We start from the raw sequence: 13,560 nt of genomic DNA on the forward strand, positions 1-13,560 counted from the left end.
TAAATATAAAATGGAGGGAAAGACAGTAAATGAAGTGAATGGAAAAAAAATAAGCTTTTCAGCTTATATCCACTTCGTGTCTTGCATTGCCAAGAGTACTTTACAAAATCTGGTATTCAAATTTAACCTTCTATTCTCCCTTCTATTCTTCCTTCTAGTCAAATATAGCTGTTATGTCAGCGGTGGAATTTGAAATTACAAAAGCAAATGTTCATGGAGACATCACTGTCACAGCAGAAGTGGAGATTGTGTGTCTGTAAAGGAAACTATGAAGCAGATGCTCGTAGGAGAACCCCAACAAAGGGCAACTTCTGAAGAGCTGCAGGAGCAACACCAAAAGAGGAAGCTTAGCTATAAGAAGCATCCCAACAAAGGTGAGCTTCACAGATAAAACGCTGCTGGTTTAAACAGATACAATACTGATTTCAGTGAAATTGTGCCCAGCTATTCAAAAGTGAATGACTTTGACCCTAGTACCCACTGAGGATGATACACCTTCAGCATGGAAAGAGTGATTCAGAAATGAACAAATATGCAGTTTGCTATCATCCATCTCCCAGTTAGGAGAACCACTTCAGTCTTAAAGTTTTAGAGAACTGCAGCTGTAGAAAGCATACAATATGTAACCTAGGTGGGTTTCTTTCACTATATTCATGGCCCAGATTTATTTATTTTATTCATAGTCCACCTTTATTTTGGAACAATACACATACAAGCGATGCTGCTTCTAACCCTCTCACTTTGTGCTTTCCTGCCGTGACTTGATGGTAACCCCACTCTCTGGAAGTGAGCACCTTTCTTTGTACCCCTTTACATGGTCTGAGAAGGATCTACAGGGTTTCAGAAACTTTGCCATTTCCCATAGCCTCTATGAAGAGATGATAATTTCTTCTTGTCATCAGCCTAATAAATGTTTAATGAATCTAACAAACAAACAAAAAAGGAAATAAAGCAGTGGCCAAACATATCGGCTACGTCTACATTAGCATCCCTATTACGGAATAGGGGCCAATGTAGCACTTTGGGATAGGCAAATCCGCGGGAGATTTAAATATCCCCCGCGGGATTTGCATTTTCATGGCTGCCGCTTTTTTCCGGCTTGTAAAGAAGCCGGGAAAAAGCGCCAGTCTGGACACGATCCTCCGGAAAATAAGCTCTTTTCCGGAGGATCTCTTATTCCTACTTGAAAGTAGGAATAAGAGATCCTCCGGAAAAGAGATTATTTTCCGGAGGATCGCGTCCAGACTGGTGCTTTTCTCCAGTTTATCTACAAGCCAGAAAAAAGCGGCAGCCATGAAAATGCAAATCCCGCGGGGGATATTTAAATCTCCCGCGGATTTGCCTATCCCAAAGTGCTACATTAGCATCCCTATTACGGAATAGGGGCCAATGTAGACACAGCTATCTTGTTTTACATTTCTCTAACTAAACTGAAAAAGGCATTAGGAGGTTGGTTAGGTGAGAAAACAGGTTGAATCTATAAAAGGCAGTATCTAAGATATACACATTTAAAAGTTTGTCTTTGACTAACCATCTTGAGTACAACCAATTTCTTATTAAACACCCAAACCAATTGGGACTAAAGTCCACAGATCCCCGAGGTCCTTGCTCTAGGAGTACTTCTACTGACTTCAATAGCACCACTATTAGAAAAAGGTACTACCGGTTGAACCTCTGAAAACTGGTACTCTCCGTTCCAGCAACATCTGTGGTCCAGCAGGCTCATGAATGCTCCTGGACCAGAGAGCCCGGGACTCTAATGGTAGGAGGGCTCAAATTGCATAGCTCAAAATGCATACCTTATTTCGAGCTATGGGTGCAGCGTAGATATATCTCTACTGACTTCTTAAACATAACTCTTCCCAAGGAACAACCATGACATTTTTCATTCACCACAGGCTTTCTTTTCTAAACAGATCTTACCTTTTCCCACTGCCTCAATCTGTCTTCTCCAAAAGCCTTCATCCACCCTCTCTACCCTAAACTGTAACAGGCCCAAGTGCTGCCCAACCCTGTTAATTGGCCAAATAAGGAACACTTGATCTGGCACGGGAGGGCCAGGTCTATAATATGTGGAAAGTAACTAAATTAAAACTTTCACAAGTCTTACAAGCCTCAGAATGTTTGCATTACAAGTATAAAGGATATGAAATTAACTTACTTAAAACTTCCATTCCTTTAATTCGATTGGTAGGAGACTGTGGCCATAAGTAAATTTCATCAGAGGCTGTGAAGCTTTATTTTGCTTTATTTAAAATGACAGAACTGTGTGATACCAGTATACTTAGAATGTAAATAACTTTGGTTAACAATTAAACTTACTGCTAAATGAACAATACGTCCTCTTTCTTCTCCTGTGGATAACATGGTGGAAATATAAAATATTTAATTTGATCGTTAGCAATGATATGGTATTACAGTTTAAATTAGGCAGACCTCAAGCTTGACCTATATACAAACAAGAGTTAGTCAATGGATGGGGTGTATACTCAGGCCACTTTTTAGCTGGGCTTCTCCCCTCTTTAGATCCCTAACTTTAGGTACTGACATTTGAAACTTTGGCCCTGTGGGTGCTATTTGTACAATGCTTAATGTAATTTCATGACACTTTCATAATTAAGGGAACTTTTTAAAAATTTCAAAATAAACTCTGATACAAAGACTTGAGCTTACAGAATTGTTCTAGGTGCCCTTATCCATAGATTTTCCTTCATGACAATTAGCAATAAAGGAAATTATGGCGAATTTCCTAACAAACTTTCATTATCTGATTATACGATATTGTCTCAGTAATTAAGACCTCAGTGAGTTTATTGCATTGGAACAGAGAACGGGCACATTCTGCCCTCAGGTGTAACTCCTGATATCGCTGTGTAGCACACAAATATAAGATGTAAGACCTCAAGTAGGCAAGGCATTCCAGTGGCAATGAAATTTGCGTTTTGAATGACATCATATTGCTTTTCTCTTCTTGCCTTTGACCTGATATGTCTAGTTCAACCATTTAACTTTACCTGTTGATTGGGTTTAACCCCTCTGCCATAACTTGTGAGGCCACAGAAAGGACCAAATTAGTCCTGGGGGAGTGAGTGACTGATTGCCTCCTGCATAGAGAAGGCAGAGCTAAGTCACATAAGCAGACTGAAGAAGCTCATTGGGAGAAACCCTCCAGAGAAGAGTTGGCTCTCTGATATAGGGAAGCCCTGGACTAGGGCTTAATACAGGAGAGGGTAAGAGGTGGCTAGTGGACTGAATCCAGCCCTCCAAGCCATTGGATCCAGCCTGCGGCTGCCTCACTGGGACCCTTAAGTACAGTACAGCTGCAGCAGCTTGAAATGTGGCTGCTCTATGCTCTGGATGCTGGGGAGCAAGGAAGGAGGCTTTGTGCTCACCCATCCCACCACAGCAAAATCTCTCAGCTCCCATTGGCCAATTTCTGGCTAATAGGAGATGAGAAATTTTGCTGGAGGCAGGAGCAGCCAATGAAGCCTCCTTCCCCCTCCACCACTCCCACCCAACCCCCGTCCAGACCAGAGCCACATGGAGCAGCTTGTGACTGCAGCTCAGTTTCCTGCAGGGCTGCTGGCTGGGAGCCACCCAGATAAGCATCTCGTAGCCAGAGTCTGCCTCTGGCACCCACCCCTTTTTGTTTCCCCCAGTTACCTAGCCCATGCCACCACCCAAACCCTGTGTACCCCTTTCTCCCAGGTTACAACTCCCTCCCAGACACTGCACCCCTTCTTACACTCCTCCCCTAGGCAAGAATCCTGTTTGGCACCCATATCCGCTCTTTGACCCTGCACCGCATTCCCCTACCCCAGGTCACCACCCTCCTTCTCCACCAAATTCTTCCAAGTTACAACTCCTTTCCAGACCCTGTACCCCCTCCTAAAGCTCCTCCCCTAGGCCAGAATCTTCTCCTGCACCCATACCTCCACCTGGAACCTGCACTCCCAAGTCCCTGCCTCAGATGACAACCCTCTCCTTCACTCAAACTCCCTCTCAGACTCCACACACCCTCCTGCACCCCAGTGCCCTACCCTAAGCTCCCTTCCGCATCCAACCTCTGTCCCAGACCCTGCTCCCTGTTGGTACAAATGCAGCCCTTGTCCACTTGCAAAAATCTTAAGAGTGGCCTCCCATTAAAAATTATTGCCCACCCCTAACTTAATAGCAGCAAGGCCAACAGCCTTGCTGGGCCTCTTGGCAAGGTGGGGGTGCCCTGCTCCACACCCCCCGAAAGGCGGGACCTCAGGTAGAATAGGCAGGGCTGGGGCTAGGCAGAGGTCAGTGCTGCCCAGAGCATGTTGTTAGCTCTCTCGTTGTAATTCAAAGGACCAGGGGATTATATCACTGGAATCTGGAGCAATTGCCCCCTTAATGCCTTATCAGTGGGCCTGATTAATAGGCATACCACAAGGCCCTAAGTCGGAAAAGGGTGAAAGGGCTGTTAACTTGAAGACATGTTTGAATCTTTATTTTTGGACTTAGTGTTATCCCAGAAGTGCTTGTCTGCACGTAGGCTGAGAAAGACTTTTCAGACTAAGGAAGTAACCAGGTGATGGGAATGCAGTGGCAAAGTAATGTAATGCAGCATTCAGGTGCAACGGGACACCTTAGAGGTGAGGACAAGAACTAGATTAGTAGCAACATTAGCTTGTAGGTCTTTGTTTTCAATGTTCTCAGATGCTGCTGGCTATAGGATGAGTCTTCTATGTTTTCATTTGTATGTTCTCACATATCTTCAGTACTTTTTTCTGATGAGCCATTGGTTTAGTATTGTGACACTAAATAATTTCCTGCAATATTATGGGATTTCTCTGGATCTCCACTCATCCATGTTTTACTTTGTGCTAACAGGATCACATCTTGAGGAGTCTAAACTAACATGTAGGTGACTAATTTATGGAGTCTGTCTATACATTTTATGAATTCTGGCTGCTTAGGGCAGATGTTCTTAGGGTAATTATGTTACAGAATGCTTTTGCAAAGAGACAAGATGGGTGAAATTTTTATTGGACCAATTTCTGTTGATGAGAGAGACAAGACTTTGAGCCAGGCAGAGCTCCTTTTCTCTACTATGTTGGGACCCAGACTACTACAGTTACACTGCATATAGTAATCACAGGCTTTTAAAATTGAGTATGGATGTATACCAAACTCACGAAGACAACACATTTTCTGTCTAGGCAGCAGATGGCAGTGTTCTACCTCATTCAGAGCCTGATCTTTTCTATGAGGCTGGGGTTCTCACCCTTTTTCTTTCTAAGGCCTTTCCCAACAGGTTTTAAAAACTCTGCTGTACCACAGCAATTGTGTTTCTGTGTGTGTGTGTATATATAGATATAGATATAGAGAGACAACATGGGTGGGAAGGGGACCAAGTACGGCAACTGCCCAAACCCCATGCTACAGGCTGCCCTACAAAGCTAAGTTGCTTAGGCTTCAGCTTTAGGCCAGAGTGGTAGGATTCAGGATAGGGATATAAAAGGTTCACCACTTACCCGGTAAACATGCACTTTACTGGAACACTTTCTAGGGTAACCAGTTACCCAATGGGAGGCTGCTCTGCCCAGGCCCAGCATGGATTACACAGCCCTGGATTGCGAGGTGCGGCAGGCTCAGCCTGCCCTGGCCAGAGCAGCCTGTGACACAGGACCATGCTCAAATGTTTAAACATTGCGTTTAACTGGTAAACTTGTTAAACAAGATTTTACTTCCCTAGTTTGGGGTTCTGGGCTTCAGCCCCATGCAGTGTGGCTTTGGCTTTGTGCCCTGAGCCCCAGAAAGTCTAATGCTGGTCCTGCTTGGTAGCCTCCTAAAATGCAGCTCCGGGACACTTTCTCTTTAGGAATCCAGAGGGGAGGGGGGTAGATTCAGATGCTGCTCCCATCCCCAGCATAATCCCATTGGTCAGTTTCTGGATAGAAACTGGCCAATGGGAGCTGCCTGTTTAAAAACAGGCAGCCATGAAGCACAACCTTCCAGCTCAGTTACTCACTCAAGTACATGGCCGAGCAGACAAACATTTTAAGCTCTGCAAGCAGGCTGGTTTGGCTGCTGGCTGGTAAGTGTTCTGTCCAGAATCTGCTGCTGGCATCCCAGCCCCTCCCTTCCCTATCCCTCCATCCTCCACTCCTGCCCTGCTTCTCCACATGCACCCATCCCCCCTCCCAGATCTGGTATCCCAGGCTCCTGTCTTGGATCATAATTCCCTCGTACCCCAGGTCACATCCTAAAACTCTGCATCCTAATTCCCTACCCTAGATCACAACGACCTCCTTTACCCAAAGTCCCTCCCAGACCCCATTCTCCTTCCTGCACCCCAATTCCTTATCCAACACACCCTTCAGCACTCAATTTCCATCCCAGACCCTGTAGCTCCTCCATTAATACCATAGAAGAGTGTGGCCCTCAACCACATTCCGAAATCTTGGAATGGCCCTGACAGGATTGGTATATGCCATTGGTAGGTATTGCCATTATGGAGCAGAGTTTAAATCCTAAATCTTTTCCTTTATTACAAACTTTTAGGACTCAAATTATTCTGTTACATAAATTACTCTGTTGATTTTAAAATCCTATAGTCAATGCTCAGCATTGTCTTCAGTAGGTTTGCATTTGTGATGGAGGGCAGGCATAGAAGACCCCTTGGTGCTGTTTCCCGGTGTGCTGATAAAGCCACTGACACTTGCCTTCTTGCTCTCTGGGGCTTCTCACCACCTTGTCGTTCTGGGCCAGATATTCTAGTCTCCCCCAGACAAGGCACAGAGCAGAGATAATCCCCCTTCCCCAACAGCAGTGAACACCCTGAATCATTTTGGCTATAGGACAATGCAGTTCAAGGCCACAGCATACAGGAAACAAATGGGATCAAAGCCACACAAAAAAAATCTGTTTTTCACTGTATGAGAGTTTCACATATTGAAAATTATTCAGGTAAGGCCCCTTTAACAATGAGAGGAAGATGTGCACTGATTGTTCCTCCCAGGTAACAATTATTTACACTGGGTTTGATAGTAAATAAAAGTATTTTTACTAAATACAAATAGTAGGATTTAAGTGGTTGCAAGTGAAAAAATGGCAGATCAAAGTTACAGAATTAAAAAAAGAAAAACATAGAAAAATACATAGCAAGTACTAATACGCTAAAGGTTACTGCAAACTTACCCTAAAACCATTCTATGACTTGAGTTCCCAGCTATCTTTTTGGGCAGGGCTTCTCAACTTCGGAAGCCCTGCGGGCCACAATGATACTCACGACACATACCAGGGACTGCAATTTAAGTGTGGTTTCCATGTATATGCAAATATATGCAAATAGCTTATTTCACACTGATGGACATGGATACAAAGATAAAGCCTTGAGCCATAGCACCGGACCCAAACATGGCCAGTGTGAGCCAGCGAGCACCTCTCAGGCTCTGCCCAAGTAAGCAGCCAGTACTTCCCAAATCATAAAATCATAGAGCTGAAAGAGACCTCAGGAGGTCATCAAATCCAGCCCCCTGCCCAAAGCAGGACCAATCCCAACTAAATCAACCCAGCCAGAGCTTTGTCAAGCCAAGACTAAAAAACCTCTAGGGATGGAGATTTCATCACTTCCCTAGGTAACCCGTTCCAGTGATTCACCACCCTCCTAGTGAAATAGTTTTTCCTAATATTGAACCTAGACCTCCTCCACTGTAACTTGAGACCACTGCTCCTTTGTCTGCCATCCATCATTACTGTGAACAGGCTCTCTCCATCCTCTTTGGAACCTCCCTTCAGGAAGCTGAAGGCTGCTACCAAATCCCCCTCACTCTTCTGCAGACTAAACAAACCCAAATCCCTCCTCCTCTCCTCATAGGCCATGTGCTCCAGCCCCCTAATCATTTTGGTTGTTCTCCGCTGGACCCTCTCCAATGTGTCCACATCCTTTCTATAGTGGGGGGCCCAGAACTGGACGCAATACTCCAGATGTGGTTTCACCAGAGCCAAATAAAGGGGAATAATCACCTCTATAGATCTGATGGCAATGCTCCTCCTAAAGTAACCTAATATTCCATTTGCCTTCTTGGCTACAAGGGCACACTTTTGACTCATATCTAGCTTCTCATCCACTGTAATCCCCAGGTCCTTTTCCGCTGAACTGCTACTTAGCCGTTTAGTCCCCAGCCTGTAACAATGCTTGGGATTCTTCCGTCCCAAGTGCAGGACTCTACTCTTGTCCAGGTCATTAATAAAGATTTTGAACAAAACCAGCCCTAGAACCGAACCTTGGGGCACTCTGCTAGAAACTGACTGCTGTTAATCACTACCCATTGGGCCTGACAGTCTAGCCAGCTTTCTATCCATCTTACAGTCCATTTATCCAATCCATACTTCCTTAACTTGCTGGCAAGAATATTGTGGAAGACCATATCAAAAGCTTTGCTAAAGTCAAGGTATATCACACTCACCGACTTTCTCATATCCACAGAGCCAGTTACCTCATCATAGAAGCTAATTAGATTGGTCAGGCATGACTTGCCCTTGATAAATACATGTTGACTATTCCTGATCATGTTCCCCTCTTCCAAATGCTTCAAAATGGATTCCTTGAGGATCCCCTCCATGATTTTTCTAGGGGCTGAGGTAAGGCTGATTGGTCTGTAGTTCCCTGGATCGTCCTTCTTCCCTTTTTTAAAGATAGGCACTACATTTGCCTTTTTTCCGTCATCCAGGATCTCTCCCGATCTCCATGACTTTTCAAAGATAATGGCCAAAGGCTCTGCAATGACATTTGCCAACTCCCTCAGTACCTTGGATGCACTAAATCTGTACCCATGGAATTAGAGAACGAGGTGTATCGGTAGTTCGAATTAGAGAGCCTAATTCGAACTACCTACTCCATGCCGCGTGTAGCCGCGGGCACGGAGTCCGCACTCACGGGGATTTAAAAATGGCAGCGCCCAGCAAGATGCAAATGAAGCCCGGGATATTTAAATCCTGGGCTTCATTTGCAACTTCGAATGCCTACATTAGCCACCCTAGTTCGAACTAGGGTGGCAGTGTAGACATACCCTAAGGTTGCCAGAGCACTGGAAACACCCTTGATGGCTTTCATTTGCACATTTAAAGCCATAAATCATTCCATACCCCATATTTCTTACTCTACATGCTAAGGATGTTAGATATCGTTTATTTTATTACTACTTGAACTACAGGACTAGGGTTACTACCTTTCCCGACTGGAAGCCATTGCTGCAACTGTTGTCCGGTCTGTCCAGTAGGGAAAGTTGGTAACCCAAAAGCAATTCCCTGGTGTTCTCAGTGTAGTGCTCCTGCTCCTCTTTTGTAATGTCTTGAGTTTGGTCTGAAAGTATTGAACAATTTTGGCAGGCTGCCAAGGTTTTTCTTAGGCACACAGCTGATAAAATGTAATACTTCATATTTCAGACAAATCTCATTGTCCTTGTCCCATGACATTCCAGATTTCCCTTAAATATCACTGTCTGTGAACAATTATGGTGAGAGAGCTTCATAAACAAAAGGTCACAAGATTCAGGCCCATACACAGGAATTTCTGTGGGAGGGGTGCTTTTTTTGTAAATATGGACTGCAAGGGTGCAACTGCACCCGTCCATAGTCTGTGCCCCAGCTGGGAGAGGAGGGGAAATCAGCCCCAGTCTTTCCACAGCCAGCTGGAGCATGCGGGAGGGAGGCTCAGGCAGCATGCTGCTCCTGCCTTCCCCCGGCCAGAACATGCTTACTTGGGGCTTGTGGGGGTTGCATTTGCACCCTTCACACCCTCTCATATAAAGGCCTGGGAATCCTTTACAACAAAAAGTGTTAAGCAACCTACATGTAAGAGTCATTGCCATTTGCCCTACCATAAATACTCTCATGACTTTTTAGAAACTTTGCAGTTTTGGAATCGTAATTTTCCTGCAGTTTTGGAAATGCCAATTCAGCAATATGGCTAATGTATGAGATCCAGACTAGTGTAGCTTCACTGACTAAACCACATTAAGTACCGTGCTCTGTAGGAGAGAGGATGTTAAGAAAATGGGAGAGAAATTCTCTAGTACCACACAACAGGATCCTTTCACTTTACTATTTTACATTTGTTTTAATAGAAGATACCAGAACTATAAATAGGAATATTATTAATAGAGTACAACAGAAAGAGGAGTAAAACAACACATTGCAAATGCAGTAACACTGTTATAGCTGGTATGTAAAATGTCTATACAACTTGTTCTCTGAACAGTTGTGAGTGCTTGTTCAGCTTTATTGGAATATAGCCTTGTCAGGGGGTATGCCCCTAATGGGGGTTGTAGCCCCCTTCTATGGGCCCGTGTCTCAGTCCAGACCCTTCTCTCAGGGCATTTACAGTACCCCAAAGTCCCGGCCCCTCTCTCAGGGCAAATATGGTATTCCCAGAATTAACAGCACATCCAGGCCCCTCTATCAGGGCATATATGGTACCTGCAGCCTAGCTCTGGAAAAAGCCTCTCCCCGCCAGTGCATTTGCCCCGATTTCAGAAATGGGCCCTAATTGGCCTGGGGGCAGAGGAGTGACAGGGCCTCCACGGGCTGATTCAACCTGCTTGGTGGGCCGGATCCGGCCGGGGAAGCCCTTTTGCCCACCCCTGCTCTAAGCTGTGTGGTAGCACAGCCCTGCAGCTGCCTAATGAGCCCTGCTCAGCCAGGGGCTCAGGCCTCTGTACATGGAGCTACCTGGCTGGGAAAGGGCACTTCTCCTTCAGTTACAGCAGCAGCACCCTGCTGAGGACAGAGTAATGAGTATCTCCTACCTGGCCAGGCTCAATTGCAGGGCTATGCTACCGTGCATCTTAGAGGGAACCTTGGCTGCAGTGTAATAGAGAGCGCACCTTGTTTTTTGACCACAGAAGGCATAAATGAGTTTTCTCCAGGCCTGCTCTGAATATTTTTATTCCAAAAAGCATTGAATTCTGGCTGGTGCTCAGAGTACCCTTTTGTTAATAAACTTAGATAACAAGTTGCATGGGAGGATGTGCAATAGGAGGAAATAGCTGTACATATTCTAACTTTTAAGTGGAAAACATGTTAAACATGATGGCTGTGTCTACACTGCACCCCTTTTCCGGAAAAGGGATGCAGATGAGACAAGTCGGAATTGCAAATGAAGCGGGATTTAAATTTTCCCCGCTTCATTTGTATAAACATGGCTGCCGCTTTTTTCCGGCTTGGGGCTTTGCCGGAAAAAAGCGCCAGTCTAGATGGGGATCTTTCGGAAAATAAAGCCTTTTCCGAAAGGTCCCTTATAAGAGGAATATGGCAAAGCCCCAAGCCGGAAAAAAGCGGCAGCCATGTTTATACAAATGAAGCGGGGAAAATTTAAATCCCCGCTTCATTTGCAATTCCGACTTGTCTCATCTGCATCCCTTTTCCGGAAAAGGGGTGCAGTGTAGACACTGCCGATGTGTAACAACAGCAGCATATATGTGCAGACATTCACAAAGCTCTGTTTGTCAAATTATGGGCGTGTTCTCAATGAAATCAGTAGTTCTGTTTTCTTTAATAGAAAACCACTTTCTGCCTTTTCTGAGAAATCCTCACATTTCCCTCAGCCTGTAGTGAATACAAAACCTAGTGGGGTGACAGCCCTGTAGCTATTAAAAGTCACTCTCTTGCACCAACACCCCCCCCCCCCCCCATCTCGGTGTAGATTGCAATAGGGAGGGGAGATAATTCCTTGGGGAAGGAAGAACGCTGAGCAGGGGCAGCTCGGGAATAATCCTGCAGGGAAGGAAGATAATCCCTGAGGAGCTGTGCGGGGATCAGATGGGGGCCAAAGGAGGCAGCAGTGGGGGACGGGGGACTAACCTCTCTCAGGGAGAAAGAGTCTTCAGGAGATGAGAGGTGGCAGATAACCTGGAGCGGCTGGGAAATCACTGGGATCACGGCAGCAGCGAGTGGTCAGTCTGCTCCAGCACCACCACGCTCCCCCACAGGTATGCAGGTATGTGGCTGGGGCAGACTTGCGTGCGAGTGGCTCACACACAGAGCAGCTCGACCCTCTGCCCCCAGAAGGCAAAGGAGCCTCCTTGCAGGGCCCAGGTCAGCTAGCCCCACTCGTCACAGCCTCCCAATTGGTGGGGGCCGGGACCCGCTCCAGGCAGGGCCGGGGGAGAGACCCTGCTCCATAATGGTGGAGCAGGGCCCCCGGCTCTGAGTATTGCTGCAGCACAGGCACCATGAGCCCATATAACTCACCGCCTATCCCTGTTACTGTTTCCCTGGATTCCTTCCTACTAAGCCTCCCACTTCTCTCTTTCCTGCTTCTGGGTTTATCACTTGAGGTTTCTCTATGTACCCCGCGGCTTCTTCACCCCTCCTAGCCTCTTGGCAGATTTCTTGCTCCAAGACATGCTCTGGAGTGCTCATACTCCCCAAGTATTTCCCCCTTACCCCTGACTACCTTCCTCGTCCAAGGGGTGACTTCAGATTTCTTCCCCTGCAGCCCTCTTCTGCTTTTAGCCTCCTGGCTTTTTAGAGTGCTGGCCCAATCCTTACCCGGATGGGTTTCATTCTCAATTAATCTTGGACCTTGCTCTTTGTCATTGAGGAGCCTTTGGCCATTATCTTTGAAAAGTCGTGGAGGTCGGGGGAAATCCCAGATGATTGGAAAAAGGCAAAAGTAGTGCCCATCTTCAAAAAAGGGAAGAACGATTCAGGGAACTATAGGCCGGTCAGTCTTACCTCGGTTCCTGGAAAAATCATGGAAGGGATCCTTAAGGAATCCATTTTGAGGCACTTGGAAGAGAGGAAAGTGATTAGGAATAGTCAGCATGGATTCAACAAGGGAAAGTCATGCCTGACCAATCTGATTAGCTTCTATGATGAGGTAACTGGCTCTGTGGACGTGGAAGTCAGTGGATGTGATATACCTTTACTTTAGCAAGGCTTTTGATACGGTCTCCCACAATATTCTTGCCAGCAAGTTAAGGGAATGTAGACTGGATAAATGGACGGTAAGATGGATAGAAGGATGGCTAGAAGGCCGGGCCCAGCAGGTAGTGATCAACGGCTCGATGACAGGATGGCGGTCGGTTTCTAGCATAGTGCCCCAAGGTTCAGTTCTAGGACCAGTCTTGTTCAATATCTTTATTAATGACCTGGATGAGGGGATGGATTCCACCCTCAGTAAGTTTGTGGGTGACATTAAGCTAGGGGGAGAGGTACATACACTTGGGGGCAGAGATAGGGTCCAGAGTTATTTAGACAAATTGGAGGATTGGGCCATAAGAAATCTGATGAGGTTCAACAAGGACAAGTGTAGAGTCCTGCAGTTGGGACGGAAGAATCCCAAGCATTGTTACAGGCTGGGGACCAACCAGCTAAGTAGTAGTTCTGCAGAAAAGGACCTGGGGGTTACAGTGGATGAGAAGCTGGATAGGAGACAACAGTGTACCCTTGTAGCCAAGAAGGCTAATGGCATATTAGGTTGCATTAAGAGGAGCATTGCCAGCAGATCCAGAGATGTCATTATTCCCCTTTATTCGGCTCTGGTGAGGCCACATCTGGAGTATTGTTTCCTGTTCTGGGCCC

General features: G+C 45.9%; 1 protein-coding gene across 1 annotated transcript in view; it reads left to right on the forward strand.

Moving 5' to 3' along the window:
* The first annotated feature begins 350 nt into the window (after window positions 1-350).
* WDFY3 (WD repeat and FYVE domain containing 3) overlaps window positions 351-13,560 on the forward strand; it is a 314,732-nt gene continuing 301,522 nt past the window's right edge. Inside the window, exon 1 of the mRNA XM_075929522.2 lies at window positions 351-374. The gene's annotated coding sequence lies outside the window, so the exon portion shown is untranslated. The remainder of the gene's footprint in view (window positions 375-13,560) is intronic.

The sequence above is a fragment of the Pelodiscus sinensis genome, chromosome 4 (genome assembly GCF_052426305.1).
Source record: "Pelodiscus sinensis isolate ZL-2025 chromosome 4, ASM5242630v1, whole genome shotgun sequence".
Lineage (NCBI taxonomy): Eukaryota > Metazoa > Chordata > Testudines > Trionychidae > Pelodiscus > Pelodiscus sinensis.